Here is a 14547-nt window from a genome sequence, read left to right on the forward strand (position 1 = left end):
TTACTTGTCAATAAAGTACCTCTTGCTCAGTAAGTTCAAGGGCAATGCATACATGTACTGCTGTAGAAGGAGACTTTCGGTTTGCAATTGCGTTATTTGCTAGCAAAACATATTTTTCAAATATGGTATTTGCAATAAAAATTGAATTTAAAATTCATAAGCATGAGTTATGCCTCATAGTTTGGAAAAAAAAGTTTTAGATTCACTGTTGTAAAATTTTTAAGGCGAATTAAAAACTGACGGCATGGCATCACCGTATGTCATGAATGACATTTTGTATTATTGGTTATGTGCGCAACACGTGCACATGGAAATTTGACAGCCGGCTGAAAAGGTAAGTATTTAGGTGACCATAATGAAATTCGCAGATTTATTTAAATATTTTCCTTTTTCTTACAGATTTACGGAATAAAACTGCTGAATAGTGAAATTACTGCTTCCGGCGCACCAACTCCATCGATATTAATAAAAAAAAAAAACGAATTGCAGCCTCAACAGCAACAACAAATTGCAAATTTAGCCTGCCATAATGAACCGCAGCAACACATCATCTATTGAAGCTCCTTCTAAATCAGCAAAATATTCACAAACAATTGCCAGCGCTGGCACACCGTTAACCAGCTTTCAATAGCAACAGACCATAGGTGGCCCTGGTGGAACAACCATTACCTCTACTCCAATCAAAAAGCAACAGATCGACGCTACAATCACCACATTACCGCCTAGTACATTTATACAAGCGAGCGGAGTTGCTTCTTCTAGCAGCATAAATGGTGGACATCCGTGAGTTTTACAGTACGCGATTTGCAGAAAGAAGGTATGTTGTCCAGGCCCGTAGCCAGCTTTTCATTTCGGGGGGGGCTGAAGTAAAAACATATATAAACTTTAAATTTTCTGTTTATTAAAAAAAACAATATAAATTCATATACATATTACTTAAGTGATTTGGTAGTTGTAACTTAAATAAGTAATATTTTTCTTTTCTTCTTGTTTGCCATATCATTAATTACTTCATCTGGATCTATTTTAATATCTCAGTGCACTGCAATAACAGCAAGTGCACTCAGCCGCTCATTGCCCATCACACTGCGTGGTAAAGATTTTATTCTTTTTAACCTTTAACTTAAGAGGTCAAATTTCGAAACGTAGATTTAGAGGTAGTAGTAAATTTTACACCATTTTGATTGTTAAAATTTATTAGAGATTTTTTTATTATAATACTTACAAATTTCATCAAATTGATTTAAATTAATTCTAATTACTGTATTTGGAAAGAAAATTTTAAACTCTTTGTATTTTTTTGAAAAATTTGTCGTTTATTTTAGAAACGTTTTTAGGATTATGAGAAAATCAAAACACAAGGTGTAAAATTTACTACCACGTCATTAGTTAAAGGTTAAGGTTGAAAAAGTTCTTTCAACGGAAGCGGTCGTCACTGGAAGAGTTGCTTAAATTGTAAGCAGGTAGTGAATATTTTTAAAATACGTTGCATCGCAATATTGCAGTAATTTCAACACTTCTATGGTTGGATCTATTGTTGATAAGCTGGCACATCACAATCGATACTCTGATTTTAATGCTGTCATTGATATTTGCTCCTTGAAGTAAATAGTTAAATTTTTTAATTCTTCGGCATTATCAATTGCAGCAAAACCTGGGAGTAGAATTTGAAATGACGAGAGGATATGCTCATTCACTAATAAACGTTCTGTCATGTTTTGAATCAGAGCATCAACGCATGGAATAAATATTGTAACTCTGAAGTGGCTTTCAGGGGTTGTGCAAGGTGGATTAGCACGAGTAGTTTGACGCGAAGTCACTCTAGGCACTACAAGATCTATGTCAAAAAGATCTTTAGACATTTGTGATGCTGTTTGGAAAATATCGTTGAAAAAACCATCCGCTGTTTCTCTTATCTGGTGCAGAGTTCTTATTAATTCTTTGGCTCGGTTCATTGCTGATACAAAATCCATAGATTTTTCGTGGAGTTGCACAGACAGTGGCAGCGTTAAGCTTAGTACGCAGCTCTCAAGAAACGTAAAAACTTCATATAAAAAAACGCTTAAGAAACGGTTCAGAAACGTTCCTGCGATAAAGTTACTTGTGCTAGTACGCAGCTCTCAAGAAATCTAGTACTAATTTTTTATACTTTTTTTCAATAAAATGTGAATATGGCAAACCTGGTTTTGCGACGAAACATCAAATCAACAATTGTTTCTTGAGGGAAATTCGAAGTAATCGTCAAATTCATCCTAAATTAGTTGAAATCATTATTATAAAGTATATTCCAATTTGAAATATTGTATAAAACCAACCAATCATCAACAACATTCCTTAAATCTCAATGAAAATATTTGTGTTACCATACACATACATACATACATACATACGCACAAAGTTTGTTTACTTTGTTTATTCTCTCTTGCTCTTCTAATGTGGATCATTCACAATGCGTAACCAGCTGTCAAAATTACTTCAGAAATAATGTATTTTTGTTCTTGAGCAATTACTTGAGAGCTGCGTACCAACCTTTAAGCTGAACAATTGCTCACAGACGAATAGACTAAGCAAAAAATCGCTTTTCTCTACCGCTGCTAAGAAGGCTGATGCTTTAGACGAAATGGGCCATGTCTTACTCGAAATTATTTCCAAACTTAGTACAATGAATTTGAAAAGCTCCACAAAGGTTATAATGCTTTCATGCCTTTCTATAAACCTTGTTTCACAAAGGCGAACAAGTCGTCTTTTTTTGCTTTCTGGTGCGTGCTTCTGTATAACGTCCTGGAAAGTTGTGTTTGCATTTGAATGGTTTCTAAATAAATTTGCTATTTCACTGACAATACCAAGGCAGTTCCGTATTGTAGGTAATGACATAGTATTAGAAAGCGCAAGGTTCAATCGGTGACTAGCACAATGAACATATCGTGCTTTTGGATACAGTTGTCTTATCCTGGTTTGCACTCCACTTAAATGCCCTGACATGTTTGCTGCTCCGTCATATCCCTGTCCAACCAACTTCGCCATATCAAGATGGAGATCTGTACAACGCTTAAGTATGACTTTTGATAAGTTTTCAGTCACCGTCTAGTGTAGTTGCGTACGACTGTTATAGGTTTGAGCTGAGTTGTGTATAAGATTCAGTCAGTGATAAATCTTTTTTATTTGCGATATTTAAAAAAATTCCTTATAGCCCCCCCCCCTGGCTACGTGCCTGATGTTGTCACCGAGTTCATCGTCATCGGCGAAGGACAAATTTTGGCAGCAGAAAAGGTAAGTAAGTCAACATAATGAAATTTGCAGATTTATTAAAGTATTCTTTTACTTTCAGACTCGTGAGCATGCTCTTCTTGCTTTCACCCCTGACGTGAAACAACTGATCGTTGGTGTTAACAAGATGGACTCGTCCGAACCACCATACAGTGAGGCTTGCTATGAGGAAATCACGAAGGGAGTATCCTCATACATCAAGAAGATCGGTACAATCCAGATGCTGTTGCATTCGTGTCAATCTCTGGAAGCATCCACCAACACGCCATGGCTCAAGGAATGGAAGGCTGCACGTAAGGAAGGCAACGCTGGGGGTAAGTTGATTTAATAACACAACCATAAAATGAAAAAAGAATGACGCACAAGTAAATATGACGTTAACATTAGGCCAGATTAAAACAAATATTTCGATGTAAACGTGCAAAAATCAAATGTTGTGAGAAGCGTTTGCTGGAATCCTAAATCATAAATACTTATTATTTTAATATGTAATTGCCGATTGATTGAACTTCGTGCAGTTGTCATTTATATACACATATTCTTATATGCTTCGCTTAGACTATTGTTCAATAATGGAAATTAACTCGTAGTACTTCAAAAAAATACATGCTATGAATGTAGAAAGGCTTATTTGCAATTTCTTCAATTATCAATAAATACATATATATAAACATAAAATAAAATGAAAAATCTGTTCCGTGTTGTTTGACATGCATAAAAAAATGCTACGGTAATACTACAAGTAACACATACGCTACATAGAACTATATAAAGAGTTCAATAAGAATGGTAATTTTTTATTCAAACAAAATTTGCATATTCACTGGTAGAGTGTTTATGCTTAAAATTGTTGAATATAATTAAATGTTATGGATACAAATTTAACTATGTATTTCCATTATTGAGAAAAAATCTGAAATTTTCTTCAAAAATCGCTGAAATTGCAAAAAGCTGAAATTCTCGTTACATGGTAGTTAAGAAAGTATATCTAATTACAATATAGTAATTACAAAGGAAAAAAGTATCGAAACGAAAAACCAAAATTAAGTTATTTAAAGTAAAAAATATTATTAATGAATAGAAATGTGGGAATACACTGAAAATAAATTGTGTGAAGAATGTGATTTAAGATTTTAAGAGAATTAAATAAAATCAATGCAAAAATTTATATAATACAAAAAAAAATTTATTTCAAGCTGCGTACATACAGCTGCGTTGGGGGGAATGCAACCGAAATATTTCAAAATTGCAATTCAAGGCAATAAAAAAATATGTAAAACTTAAATTTTTTTTTTTCAAAGTAAAATCTGTTTATTTTTATAAATAGGTGCACAATTAATTGGAACAACATAAATTCGCGTAAAAGTGCCAACTTCGATTAGGGTCTAGGGGTCTCTTCTTTGCATATTTATTTAAATGTCTTCTTTTCCTTACAGATTTGGTCATCTCTTCCAAAACCCCGCACGCAGCTAACTGCTTTTTCCGCGATATTTTGTTGTGATATGAGACGCAAGTGTTGGATGGTGTAGTTGCATTAGCACGCCCTGTGACTATCCAACCGAACACTGTCTCTTGCGCAAGAAGTGATCCCGGCACGTTCTTGCGTATGCCATCAAGCATAATCTGGGAATAGACGTCGCCACCGAGTATGACGTCCACCGGTTCATTGACGAAGAACCTCTTATCAGCCAACGTGAGATCTGGGAAAGCCTGCCGAGTTAGTGCGCTAATATGGCAAGTCGGCAAATTTCCCGTTAATTTCGGCAGAACCATCATGTTCGTTGTGATCGATATAAGTGGGTCGATTGGTGACCGCAACTCGACACAACATGCTTCCTTCACTTGCGCAGTTACGGTGTTGTTGATGCCTGACACCTGGGCATTTATCCTCCTACCTGGCAAGTTGATTCTGCGCTTCAGTTTTTCTGTGATGAAAGAGCACTCTGACCCGGAGTCGATAAGTGCTCTTGCGGCATAAGTAACGCCGCGGTATTTGATGTTTATTTGTGCGGTTCCTAGTAAGACGCCTTTGTCGCTGTTAGCGAAGCACGACTGTACGACTGTTGGCTTGCCTTCCGATTTGTCAAAGTTGCGTCTCTGTTGCGCTTGCCTGGACGTAGACGGAATCTCGTCCGATGATATAGATGAGCCTCTTTGGCTGCTAGTCTGCACTGTCCTCACATTTAGCAGTGTGTGATGCCTCGCGTGGCAAGTGCTGCAGTTGAATGCACTAGTGCATTGCGACACTAAATGCCCAAAGCCGAGGCAATTGATGCAGCGATTGTTGCGCTTAGCGAACTTGATCCTGTCCGCCGGTGCCATGTTAAGAAACATGGGGCAAAATCTTAATTTGTGATCTGCGCTTTTGCACGTCAGACATGTTGATTTCTCAACGCTTACTTGGAAGGCGCCGAGTCTGTTCTGATGGCTATTGTTGTGATACGTATATTTATTTGGTGTGGGTGCACTGACAGGCTTTGCAGAATTGGACGACTTTTTGGCACGTTCTATTGCCTCTAAATCACGGTATCTATCCGTGAGGAAGTTGTCCAATTCCTCCCACTTTGACGTTTTTGTTTTGTTCTTTACAGACTGTTCCCGCAGGGCTAATGTTGCTTGTGACAGTCTCTTAGAACATATGCGGATTATGATTGGGTCCCAGTTCCCAATGTCCACTTTATTGGCTGTCAGGCAGGAGATGCAGCTGTTGATCTCCCGCTGTAGCCATTTTAACGAACTCGAGCACTCCTTGTCGATTGACGGTAAGTCGAGCAGTATGTCGACTTGGGTTTCGACGAGAATTCGCTCTTTCTCGTACATGTCTGTCAAACCCTTCCATGCCATCGCAAAACCATCGTTGGTGAGAGGGCATTTAGACATAATAACCTTCGCCTCCCCTTGTGTCTTTTTGTTGAGGTGGTACAATTTCTCAACTGGTGAAAGGCGCTTGCTCTTGATGTATACGGCCGTGAACATATCCCGGAATGTTGGCCATGAAAGGTAGTCCCCTTTGAAAACATCCGTATCGAAAGGCGGAAGGAAGTGGTTATTGTCTACCTCAACAGATTTTTCTGTGTCTTTGGGGGTTGAGAGGATCTCAGACATATCCTTCATTGCCCCCATGCAACGTATGTAGCATTGACCACCTAGCTTGAATTTTTTTTTAATAAGGGCATAGTCCTTTGAAGACATGTCCCCTTTGCTGTTGAGGTCATCATGGGCAGCTTTCGCTTTGCTCCACATCTCTCTCAGCTCGTCTTGTTGCATCACAAGAGCGTTCTTCGAGATGTCCTTTGATGCAGCACGTAAGTCAGACTCGTATTCGACAACGTAGTCCACTAGGCGCATGAAAGCTTCCATGGTTTTGGTATAAGTGACAAGAAGAATTGAAAATTCAAATTTAAATTTAAAGGAATATAGTAATACTCAAGACTGAGCAGACTTTGGCCTAAAGAATATGGGAATCGCTTTGAAAATAATTCCCCACCATTGTAAATTTTTATTTGCAGCACACCACTGCCAACCAAACAAGAAAATAGAAAAAAGAAAATTTTGACTGTTTTAGCCGATATCGCAATATATCTGGCTGGTCAATAATATTTGATTTATTGAATATAAGTCAGCAAACGAAAAATTTTTAACTATAGTAAAACTTGAATATAAGTCAGCAAACAAAATTTTTAACTATAGTAGCCGATATCGCAATATATCTGGCTCGTCAATAATACTTGATTTATTGGATATATTTTAGCAAACAAAATGTTTAACTATAGTAGCCGATATCGCAATATATCTGGCTTTGGTACTTTATTTAATATAAAGGGTGATTTTTTTGAGGTTAGGATTTTCATGCATTAGTATTTGACAGATCACGTGGGATTTCAGACATGGTGTCAAAGAGAAAGATGCTCAGTATGCTTTGACATTTCATCATGAATAGACTTACTAACGAGCAACGCTTGCAAATCATTGAATTTTATTACCAAAATCAGTGTTCGGTTCGAAATGTGTTTCGCGCGCGTGTTTTGTTCAGCGATGAGGCTCATTTCTGGTTGAATGGCTACGTAAATAAGCAAAATTGCCGCATTTGGGGTGAAGAGCAACCAGAAGCCGTTCAAGAACTGCCCATGCATCCCGAAAAATGCACTGTTTGGTGTGGTTTGTACGCTGGTGGAATCATTGGACCGTATTTTTTCAAAGATGCTGTTGGACGCAACGTTACGGTGAATGGCGATCGCTATCGTTCGATGCTAACAAACTTTTTGTTGCCAAAAATGGAAGAACTGAACTTGGTTGACATGTGGTTTCAACAAGATGGCGCTACATGCCACACAGCTCGCGATTCTATGGCCATTTTGAGGGAAAACTTCGGACAACAATTCATCTCAAGAAATGGACCCGTAAGTTGGCCACCAAGATCATGCGATTTAACGCCTTTAGACTATTTTTTGTGGGGCTACGTCAAGTCTAAAGTCTACAGAAATAAGCCAGCAACTATTCCAGCTTTGGAAGACAACATTTCCGAAGAAATTCGGGCTATTCCGGCCGAAATGCTCGAAAAAGTTGCCCAAAATTGGACTTTCCGAATGGACCACCTAAGACGCAGCCGCGGTCAACATTTAAATGAAATTATCTTCAAAAAGTAAATGTCATGAACCAATCTAACGTTTCAAATAAAGAACCGATGAGATTTTGCAAATTTTATGCGTTTTTTTTTTTTAAAAAGTTATCAAGCTCTTAAAAAATCACCCTTTATATGTGAGTTGCAGCACACCACTGACAAAACAAACGAGAATATATATATGTAGTCGTACGTACGTACGTATAAATATGCCACTTTATATGGCTCGCCACCCAAGATACGTCAACGAAAATCAATTTGTGAAAAGAAAGTGTTTGAAGGTGAAAAAAGTGCAGTGTCTCAGTGAAAAAAAAGGAACAAAAACAGAAATTTCTTGAACAAATAGAGGAAAAATCAAAAAATCAGTGCCGTAAGTGATATGTGAAAAAGATATTACCGCACATAATCAAAAAATTTAAAAAATCTAAAATTAGTGCCGTAAGTGATATGTATATGAAAAAATTTACGAGAAAAAATATTACCGCACAAAATCCGGTAAACGTAACCGAGTCTTATTTTGCTTTTGTAATTATCTCACTGAAACACTAAAAACACTAGTCACTTTGTCACTTTTCTTGTATAAACGATTTATGATTGTCACCAATAAAATGCGATTAAAAACAACTCTTTTTTTTTTTTTTTTTTTTAAACGATTTATATCCAAGTGATATTAAAGCAATCACGTACCTGGTTTGCCTGCGTTGGTGTGAAGTGTATTGTGTTCTTTGGTGGTCACTTTGTGTTAAAAAAGAGTTGCTGGTGTGCAGCGCCTTGTGAATCCCTGTGGGTGGTGTTAAGAAAACTTGCTTGCTGGTTTACAGCGCCTGGTGAATCCCAATTGGTGTGGTGTTGAGAAAACTTGCTTGCTGGTTTGTGAAATAATACTTGAATAAAATCCGGCTCGAAGGACCATGAATATGTCTCGAACGTTCGACGAGTCACTCGCGGACGATGCGTCGATCGTTGAGAATATGAAACAGGAAAAGGAAGTGTATTAATAAATGAAACCACAAAGTTTGTGTCTAATATAATAAATTGAAATGTTGGTTCTTTATTAGATCGTGATTACCAAAAATTACCTGGTTTGTGCTTGTGGTGATGCTGGTTGTGGTGGCCGGTGGACGACGTCTTGCCTCGATTCGCTCTCTAGAAAAAGTACTTCAGGCTCACTAGCAGAATCGCTTGCTAAGTGGGAGTTTTCAACGAAACCATTGCCAGTTGAGTGAAAGCTATTAACAGTTGAGTGAAAACTATTAACAGCTAACTGGCAATGGTTTGTTATATACTCACTAGGGGAGGTAAAAAGAAATTAGGCGCTGGCCTAAACACGGGTCGTGGATCTCCGTACGCAAAACGGAACACTAGCCAGACCGCTCGTGAAGCTGTACTTTTTACCAACCACCGACGACCGTGAATCCGAAATCAAAAAAACCAAACCGATAATGTCGCGATATAACTAGTAAAATCACTAAATTTAACACTAAAACGTAAAATACGCCAATAAAACCCTTTAAAAAAATAAACCGTTCGAATTAAGACGCCGTATAAAATAGCCAAAAATCTTAGCCAAAAAATTGTCGAGCAATACGACGACACGTTCATGCCACATACCGTGGCATGATCACCATGTCTGCTTATCTGATAAAACCTTATAACCAATAATCTTCTTTATACAGATCACCATGGAAGTAGATACACCAGTCGCAACCCCGCAAACCGCTCGGGCTACCAATGCGCCACGCACCGGGCCTACACCAGCGCCTCGAACTGTGGCTGCAACAACGCCGGAATCTGTACCGGCAACCGCGCCGGCAGCGGTACTTACACCCGCACCTCGTGGTGGCACCCGACCACCATCGACCACATCGAGGACTTCGGAGGCCCGTCGGATAAGGTGCCCCATCTGTCGACGCCCTCATCGCCTCCACCATTGTGGAATATTTAGGGGTATGCGGCCTTTGCAACGGCAGCAAGTTGCTCAGGCTCACGGTCATTGCCTCAACTGCCTGTCGCACACTCATGCTACTTCAGAGTGTGAGTCACTGGGGCTGTGCCAAATGTGTCACCAGCCGCATCATACGCTACTACATCGCAGCTCGTCACGCGAAACGCACCGACCATCCAACCATCGCGGCCGCGTATCCCGACTTCCACCCGCCGATAGTGTCATGCACCAGCAGAGTGGAACCTCGTTGCGGCGTCGACAGACTGGACCACCACCTCGCCGATCCACGGGTCTGAGCAGCGTTGTGGCAACGCTGCAACAGCTGCAGCGCCTTTTTGGCTAAACATTCGTTTAAGGGGGCCTGGATGGTTAAATGAGCTTCTGCGCCCCCCTCTTAATATAAGATAACTACACCCCACACATACACACCATACTCAACACATTATCTTTCCATCCCACACTACACACACCATACTCAACTCATCTACACCACACCTTTCACACCACACACGAGGACACCAAACGCAATCAACAAAAGGGACTGGCGGGCGGCGCCCACCTCTTTTTCTCGATCAATCCGTGCGTCTACACGTATGTGATAATCGCTAACGTTCGATCGCTTAAACCCTGTCAAGGTGAGTGCCGGTAATTTGAGTTTAACATACATGTTTTTTTAATAGTTTTATGCAATCCTCCTATCTGATAAAGAATATTCTTCTGATTTTGGTTTATTGTTTCTTAAATAAGCTGTATTGTTGAGTTAAAGTGACTGTTAATTTTTATTTGCTGATTTAATTCTATTATAGAATTATGTAAGTTAGAATCGACTTGTTAAGGTGCTATGTATGTTATCTTTCATTGATGCAAGTAGATTTTTTGTTTCCTGAATATGTATCTATGTAAAATTAAATAATTATGTAAAATTAAATCAGATTATATTGGTTTGATTATTATTATAAATTTTTATGTATCCGTTAGTTTGTGTTGAATTAGCTCTTACTCCTGCTAAAGATGATGAGATTAATAATAATATTCACATTATTACGTGCAAATTTAAATTAATGATTTATTTTAGTATTTATGCTCGATGATTAATTGCCAAATTTGGTGGGTCTTATTATGTTAGTGGTATGGATTCCTTGTAAGGGTTGTTTCTTAAACTTTGGTTCTCTTTATGTCTTACACTTTTATAGTGTTTTATAAATAAGTATAATAATCTAGTTTTTGTATATTCTTCCCTATTCATATTTGCTTTATTTATTTTTAATTGATTTATTTTACAGAGCCTATCATAAGTTATTGCGTGATCTATTATTTTATTTTGTGCTTCTATTGGAATCATTGTAGTATGTGATAGCTTTAAAAATTTGTTGGGTAATTGGTAAATAATGCTCAAGATTTAGAGTCCGAATTTTTTCTGTGATTGTATTATTTAATCTTTCCACATCACTATTTCCATTGTGACTATTCGGTTTAGTTATGTGGTATTGTATTCCCTCTCCTTTTAAGAAATCTTCAAAATTTTGAGCTCTAAATTCGTTGTCGAACACCATTTTCTTTATCTTTCCTTTTATGGATAAAAATTGTTGTAATTGACTTACAATGGTTCTGCTATTCCTGTCCGTAAGTGGTAGACATGTAGCATGTTTTGAAAATTTATCTTTGAAGACGATAAACGAATGTTTGCTATTTACGTAGGTATCAACATGAATTATTTCATTAGTAGTTTTAGGTGTTTCAGTAATAAAAAATTTGTGCTTTATAGGATTTCGATCATATTTGCCGCCTGAACATACATCGCAATTATTTATTACCCGATGTATTTGCTCTTTAATACATTAAGTGGCTATAATTCCACAGTGACCACTTTCATTTTTATGAAATACGCAATTCGTTTTCTTAATTCTTCTTCGTTGTCAACGTCTTTTGCTAAATAAGAACATTTGACAAATTTCACGTTAAGATTCGATGCAAATTCTTCTTTAATAATTTTATGTACTTTATAATATTCATGATCGCTAAGATGCGAATATACGAGGGCTGTCCGAAAAATAACCGACCTAACCATGATGCACGCGACTTTTTCAAAATTTTTTTTTTTTATTTTTCTACATAGTCTCCTTGTAACTCCACACACTTCTCCCAGCGATGCTCCCATCTCTGCAACCCTTCCAAATAGTACTTGGCGTCTTTGTCTGCAAAATACGAGTTCACGAAAGAGATTGCCTCCTCATTTGACGAAAATCTCTGGCTGCCGAGCGCAGTTTTAAGTTGAGGAAACAAAAAAAAAGCCGCTTGGTGCTAGATCCGGTGAATAAGGTGGATGGTTAAGCAGTTCGAACCGCAAACTCGGTCTTATTGCCTCTAAACTGAACCAACAGAGCGCTGGAAATGTTCATGCGCGCACGTTTGTGGTCTTGCGTAACCAAACGCGGCACCCAACGCGCGGACAGCTTTCTCATGCCCAAATCTTGGTTTAATATGTGACAAACAGTTTCTTTTGACATCTTCATAATCTCAGCTATTTCCCTAACTTTAATCCGGCGGTCGTCTAGTACCAATTGATGAACTTTAACGATGTTATCGTTAGTGGTTACAGTTTTTGGACGCCCAGGACGTTCATCATCTTCCAAGCTCCTGCGACCACGTTTAAATTCAGCTGCCTAAAATTTTACGGTGGTAAACAATGGTGCAGAGTCACCATACACGGAGTCCAACTCATCTTTGATTTGTGAAGGCGTATTGCCTTTCAAAAATAAAAATTTAATTACAGCTCGATTTTCAATTTTTTCCATTTTGGGGAAATCACCAAAATAGACTCACAAAAGCGACTGTCAACAGATAATTGCGCAAGATAAATTTCTGAAATTTTGGCGAGTAGCTATTATAATATGCACAATTTGAAGTAGAAACTTTTTTTTCAGATGTGCCGCTAGCTTCACTTGAGGAAGGTTATTTATCAGACAGCCCTCGTATACCTACTTTTCCTCTACATATTTCCCTTTTAATAATGTCTCTTATTCCATTTTCTTCAATATCATTTTGATCAATCTAAATTCGTTTGTAATCTATATATATAAAAATAAGTCCGTATATGTACGTCACCGAACTAATCATAAACGCGTCGTGCGATTTCAACCAAACTTATACACTACGTAGGCAGTGGCCCATATATGGTTTATATGAAGTTTGGTTGAAATCCGATAACGCATGTGTGTGCGGTGCGAGAAGAATAATAATACGTGAATTGCAAGCATTGTTTCATGAACATAATGATTTGATTAAAACTTTTCGGACAGCACTTGATCAGATTCCGTCTGATGAAATCACCAAAATAGACTCACAAAAGCGACTGTCAACAGATAATTGCGCAAGATAAATTTCTGAAATTTTGGCGAGTAGCTATTATAATATGCACAATTTGAAGTAGAAACTTTTTTTTCAGATGTGCCGCTAGCTTCACGTTGAGGAAGGTTATTTATCAGACAGCCCTCGTATACCTACTTTTCCTCTACATATTTCCCTTTTAATAATGTCTCTTATTCCATTTTCTTCAATATCATTTTGATCAATCTAAATTCGTTTGTAATCTATATATATAAAAATAAGTCCGTATATGTACGTCACCGAACTAATCATAAACGCGTCGTGCGATTTCAACCAAACTTATACACTACGTAGGCAGTGGCCCATATATGGTTTATATGAAGTTTGGATGAAATCCGATAACGCATGTGTGTGCGGTGCGAGAAGAATAATAATACGTGAATTGCAAGCATTGTTTCATGAACATAATGATTTGATTAAAACTTTTCGGACAGCACTTGATCAGATTCCGTCTGATGATCATAAAATCGTGATTCGTGCTGATAGAAGTCCAATCGGAGAACACGAACGAAGATTTAATGCACTTATAAATAATGAAGTTGCTGTGGTGATTGTCGGCGATGAGTTTCAATCACGTGACATTGTATTGCGTAAAAGAACTAAGCAATTACAACGTGTTTGTGAAACACATCGTTCTTACGATGCCCTACAGTACCCAATTTTGTTTTGTCGGGGTGAAGATGTATACTCTATTAATTTAAAAACGGTAGATCCCGCAAACCCACGTGAATGTTTGTTGTATTTAATATAACAAGAATTGTTTAACAAGAATTAGTATGAAATGATTTAAATTTCCATTTGATTGGACAAGTTGTTATTTTACCAGCAAGTTACACAGGCAGTCCAAGGCACATGCAAGAATATACACAAGGTGCCATTTGCTATGTTCGTTTGTATGGTCGACCAGATTTGTTTATACGTATTATATTCACATGTAATCCACAATGGGACGAAATCAAGCAATATTTATATGAAGGGCAATCTTCTACAGACCGTCACGACATAACAGCACGAGTATTTAGACAGAAGCTGAAGTCATTGATGGTTTTTATTGTTAAACATCAAGTTTTCGGTGAAGTTCGATGTTGGATGTATTCGGTGGAATGGCAAAAGAGAGGATTACCTCATGCCCATATTTTGGTATAGTTAGTCAACAAAATAACAAGCGATCTAATAGATGACATCATCTCAGCAGAAATTCCTGATCAGGAAATCGATCCAGGTTATTTGATGTTGTTACAAAAAGTATGATTCATGGACCATGTGGTGTTCTAAATATTAATACGCCATGTATGAAAGATGGGAAATGCACGAAGCGGTATCCCAG

General features: G+C 37.8%; 1 long non-coding RNA gene across 1 annotated transcript; it reads left to right on the forward strand.

Annotated features, from left to right (window-relative positions):
- The first annotated feature begins 264 nt into the window (after window positions 1-264).
- Window positions 265-4670, forward strand: LOC125779600 (uncharacterized). Its single transcript, XR_007423381.1, has 3 exons — window positions 265-334; window positions 400-3270; window positions 3329-4670. It is a non-coding gene; the product is annotated as an uncharacterized LOC125779600 (long non-coding RNA).
- The last annotated feature ends 9877 nt before the right edge of the window (window positions 4671-14547 follow it).

This window comes from Bactrocera dorsalis, chromosome 6 (genome assembly GCF_023373825.1).
Source record: "Bactrocera dorsalis isolate Fly_Bdor chromosome 6, ASM2337382v1, whole genome shotgun sequence".
NCBI lineage: Eukaryota > Metazoa > Arthropoda > Insecta > Diptera > Tephritidae > Bactrocera > Bactrocera dorsalis.